The following is a 5,921-nucleotide window of genomic DNA, read 5'->3' as shown; positions in this document are numbered from 1 at the left end:
TTAGCGCTGATTTTGATTACTTCACTGCGCCACGGCTTCTTGCTTAATGATCATCCAATTTCCTTATAACCTTCCTAACTTGTTCACACTGCCAATAAATACAAATATGTCTGTACAATATATTTCCCAAGTATGATGGTTGCATTCTGTTAAAATGTAAGCTCATTAGGTCCTTCAGTAAACCAGATCATAAAAAACGCCTCGCGCTTGATTAAAATTAAAATGACCCTGTCTATGTCAAGTCTCCTGAGTGGTAGTGTGAACGGGCCGATTGGCAGAGAAGTGCTTCAATAGGCTATATTACATGCAAATAGTTGTTCATCTGTCCGTGCTTACACGGACCTGTATTGACTTGGCAAGGCAGTGAGAAGATGAGAGACGATGAGGACTCACTGAGACCTTCCTCACACCCCCATCTCAAAACCAAAAGAGGGATATTAAACTGGTAGTGAGTGGTCCTCCCGATCAACTCCTATCAGTTTCGTGAATACTTTCTGTTCTCTCTCTCTCTCTCTCTCTCTCTCTCTCTCTCTCTCTCTCTCTCTCTTTCTCTCTCTCTCTCTCTCTCTCCTTCTCTCTCTCACTCTCTCTCTTTCTCTCTCTCTCTCTCTCTCTCTCTTCTCTCTCTATCTCTCTATCTCTCTAATACCATTCTATACCTTCTTGGCGTAACTTGGTCATACTCATTACCGTTCTTCAAGATTCAAGATAATTAATTGTTTTTGGACATTATTTTGAAGGTACATACATGTAAAAAGATATTTAAATACATACACAATAATTACATTATAACATCACATTTAACATTCATCGATTATTACAATGTTGAGTATGTTGCATTAAAAGATTAGGATTATACTGAGGGAGGCAGTTATCGTCATCACCATCATTGCCTCTCGGCCTATTGGTTTAAAACATCATGATTTTGTATAAATATCATGTATCATCATTTTTGGTATCTTTATCATCATCGTCGTCGTCGTCGTCATCGTCACCACCATCACCATCATCTCTATCATTATTGTCTAAACCATCACCATTATCACGGTATCATCATAATCACCATCACCACCATCATCCTTATCATCATAGTCATCATCATCATCATCATCACCATCATCATCATCATCATCATCACCATCATCATCATCATCATCATCATCATCACCCTCATCATCTTTATCATTATCAGTACCCTGTGCTAAAAGAACAACTAACAATACCAGGAAAACTACGTCCCCGGACAATATCTACAGTGTTTTTAAACATTTCCTATTTCAGATATTCAGCAAAGACAATCGTTACGCTTTAAACAGTAAAGAAATTGTATATCAGTATGGACAACAGTTTCTTTTTTCTTTCTCCAAACGTTATGCCTTAAAGGAATTAAACATCAGATGATGTAAAAAAAAAAAATCTCCTTCTTCATCTTCACAATAACTTTTTTTGCAACTTTGACAAAGAATCAAGCTTTATTTAAAAATATCTGAAAATACTGCTTGAAAAAAAGAAGAAGATTGTTTTGTTATCTAATATATGAAACTTACTTCTTACATCTACCCGTCGAATTCAATCGCAACTATCTCTGTTATTCTTATATGCATCTGAGACGCAGTTTAGAAAACAGCGACCGATATCAGTTTCTAATTGTTCTCAATTATCGCAATTGATATGACTGCTAAACCTGCATCTATGCAAATTAGCATTCATGAATTCGCATCATCCCCTTTACGGGTTAAGAAACAACAGTGTAACTGTAACCGATTTCCTGTCGCTGCGGTGTAATCGAAACTCACGTATCGGGTTTTCCCCTCCTTTCGCCAAAGGTTTGCAACCATGGAAAAACATAGGAATAATTTCAGCCCCTGTTTTAAAAGAATAAGACAAATATCTGGTTTCAGAAAAATAGAAATGACAACTGAGACAATATCAAACAATAAAGACAATTCATGAATTTGGTGATAAACAGCACGATTAATTTATGACAAACTGCCCGTTTATTGTTTTAGCAATAACCACTAATTATTTTGTTAACCTAAGCAGGCGATGCAAAATTTTATAATTGACAAAATTAGATTTTCCTCCATTTTGCCTCTCTACACTAGTCATTCTTCTAATTTTTTTTAAATGTCAAATTATTTATAACTTATAGTGGAAATTGCTAAAAAGAAAGAGACCGTTTGTATTTCCAAATTCAATAATTAACAATTCTAATTATTTTATAACTTTCTCTTTACAAGGCATTTTATCATTTTTGTGTGAAATATAATAGTTACATAATTTCTTGTGTTTTTGTCGATATTTCAATACTTATAACATCTTCTTTGTTCTTCGTTTTGACTGTAATATAATAGTCTGCTCCCCTTTTGTCTATGTAATTTAGTTGAAGATGGCTTTGTGGTGCACACAAAACTGAACCGCTCCAAAAAGATTTGATTCCAAATTCGTCGAAATAGAAATTAAGTAGTATATCTAGGCAAACGCGCGAGAAAATGTTAGACGCGTTCGAAAAGAACGGAATAAAAACCAAGGATTTTTCCTTGCGAAAAGCTTGCGTTTTCGAAATCAATAATCTCACTCTAATTTCTTAAACCGTTCCCGTCAATACGTAACAAAAGATATAGGTTGACTCCGGCTTGAAATCAATATCCACACCCTATATCATTTTTGTAGGTTTCCGAACAATCAGAATACATCCTAAGACCTTTAATCATAGGCGCCTAAGTGGGAGCAATCGGTATGATTAGCGGTATAAATTGTCAGAAAGGGACCCAGTTATTTTTTTCGTTGTTTGAAAATCATTTTTTTGAATGATGCCTTTGGCATATGATAAGTTGGTGATGTATTTTACAAAGTTAATATGAGTCTATCCATTGCCGACGTTTTGTGACACGCTCATTTGAAACCTCTATATTTACGTCATATTTCTAGAGATCTGGGGCGATCTATCGGATCAATCTTGAGTAATCTGATATGTTTATCTTTTTCTTATACGCACCCACTTTTTCTAATCTATTTTCACCTTTTGATCTTTTTTTAGATTTCATTCACCAATCTCACATTTTAATGAAATTTTCATTGCTTTTGTTATTTTAGAATGTCCATCTTCAAATTTATGCGAATATGGTTTTCGATGATCTATCTATTCCATTTTTTGTATATCACAAATGTGATGAAACTCAACGTCATTCTATTTCATTATTGATTCTCTAACTATCCATCTCCATCTCTCCGTCTCTCTGTTGCCACTAACTCTATGTATCCTTCATTGCTCTCTCCCTCTCTCTCTCTCTCTCGCTCTCTCTCTCTCTCGCTCTCTCTCCATCTCTCTCTCTCGCTCTCTCTCCATCTCTGTCGTCACTTTGTATATCTCTTCAGATATGCATGCACTCTTGTATTGTGTGTGTTGTTTTGGTTTGGTGCCCCATGCCCATTATATAAATGTTATACCGCCCCTTCATGCTTTTCCGTGAATTTTGGGGGGATATGGTAACCCCACATTATACAGTATCCTAGATCCGCCCTTGCATATTGGGTTTAATGAATTTATTCTGAATAGAGCACCAAACTGTGTGATTGATTATACGATCAAAACTAACTAAATTATCAAAAGCTCATCTTGCAATACCTAAAGCTATAGAAACGGTATATTTGTTATATAAAACGTCGCGATCCTCACAAAATGTCTTATTTATCCCGTGACCTCTGGGTTTAGACTTCTTACGCTCGATTCAATCTTCGTTCTGTATTGTATGCAGGCCTCCATCTCAGTTTCCGAGGTGGACGATCGCCAAAGCCAAAAATAATTACTAAAACCAGAAAATTCAAGGCCCTTTACCAGACGTTTTCCCGTCTCGGTGTTTCTAAACGTTTTTCTTCTCGAATTATAGCCATAAGCAGCACAAATCGAACAAAAATGTATAATTCAAATGGACAAAAAAAAGAACCTTTGAAAAAACGATTTCCTTAATGTAATTCCACTCTTCCTCGATCAATTTATTCCCCGTGGTTCTCCTTGGGTAAAAGTCGGTACTGAGAAGTCAATTATGACTCCATGTTCATCAAATCAACCCCGTCAAGTCGCAATAATTCTAGGATTCCAATTTTCACCCTGACAATGGTTCTCTTGAAGATCCCCTTCGCTCTCTGCCACAATTCATTAGGCGCGACTTTCGAATAAAGTCCAGCGAGTGAAAGGGACGGATGAAGGGATGGAAAACCTTGGAAACGTTTTTACAGAAATACAAAATCTGGAATTTAGCAAATCAAATCAACAACGCATTTTCTCTTTTCAATTGAACGGTCCAATTTCGTAGATAAGAGTGATTACACACGCAAACCAACCGACTTGAATTATACTTAGGGCTGAGAAGGGGGTTGAGGTTGGGAGTATACGATTAAATCATTCTGTTGGCAAACCAGGCGTTTTTGAGATGTAAAAGAGAAAATGGACCAGAAGAAAGAAAGTTATAATGATGATAAATGATTATATAGACGTCATCCGTTGGCCACGGTATATATTTTGAATATGTATTTTCTATTTTCTGATTCGGTGGAATCATGATAGGCGGCAGATGTGAAGAATACGACCTTCTTTAGTTCATAACCAAACGGTTCTTCATCAAACAGGCTAGTTTGCATTGGTGCGACTGACTAATTGATTGATTGAGTGATAGATAGATAGATAGATTGATTGATTGATTGATTCTATTATTGTTTTCTTTATTGAATATCTAATTTATTGATGGACAGATAGATTATTTGAGTGATTGATTAATAAATCATATAATTCTGAATGCAAAACCATTTTAGAGAGAAAAATCAAGTGACTGCATACTTTTAAAAAAATTGCACTTCATAATATCTACGACCAAAACTTTCGGGTGATGTTTAGTCAAGGCATAAGAATACAATTATAGGAGGGACTAGGCCATTACACTTTTTTGCTTAGGGTCGCAGAGTCGCAGGTGCGCTCCTGCACCAGCATCCTACCAAAGGGTGTCTATTGCCCTCCCCACACCTGGTAGACGGCACCCCTCTAAGCGGAGTAATCATCGGTGGGAGCAGATTGCTGGGACTAATTTCAAAGCCAAGCGTATAAAGATTTACTTCAGTAATGCCAGTTGATCTCATTTGCTAGGAGGATATAATTGAAATCACGATGGATTAATTGACTTATGTTTTATAATAGCTCTTGGAAAGGACGAACGTAGAAGTAGAGATTAGGTCGTACTTAAATGAAAGCTATTATTATATTGATCAGTGGAATGATGTTAGCATAACAAAATGGTCTCACACACACACACACACACACACACACACACACACATGTAAAGTGGCGGGTCCAGGATTCAGTAACACAAAAAAGGGGGGGGGGGAGAGGTCAATACCGGAAAATCTCCAACAAGCAAAACGATTTTTTTTCTTCACTTAGTGTTAATGATCATTTTTTGTTTAACGAAGGAAGCCCCATCAGTATTATTGCTGTTCTCCCTGCGGGCCCTACATTAATTGCCAGGCACCAAATTCCACCTGGGTGAAAAGTGTTAAATATGTTTGAATGCTTTTTCAAAGGACGTTAGTACCTGTACGGAATTCGAACCCTCAACTCTTGGACCGAGAGTCAAGTGAATGCACCACTAAACCACGACACTTCCACTGTCATTTTGTTGTGGTTAAAACATTCGTTAAAGGGGTGGGGGGGGGGGTCAAAAAAGAGATGCTCGCGGCACCGGCAAAGTACTATTGTGAACATGGCTTTAGCTAAGTTGCCTCAAAGAGCTTAATATAATCGAGAAATTCTTCCTACTTTCTTTTCCGGACAATATTTTTATTGTCCAGCATATTTTCCAGTACCAAAATTTCGTGTTTAGCCACATTAAACAGTGCATTATAAACCATCTATCTTTTTTGATCTTCTC

The sequence above is a fragment of the Strongylocentrotus purpuratus genome, unplaced genomic scaffold (genome assembly GCF_000002235.5).
Source record: "Strongylocentrotus purpuratus isolate Spur 01 unplaced genomic scaffold, Spur_5.0 spur5_scaffold_10, whole genome shotgun sequence".
NCBI lineage: Eukaryota > Metazoa > Echinodermata > Echinoidea > Camarodonta > Strongylocentrotidae > Strongylocentrotus > Strongylocentrotus purpuratus.
The sequence above is the reverse complement of the archived record's forward strand: the minus strand, read 5'-3'. Positions refer to the sequence as shown.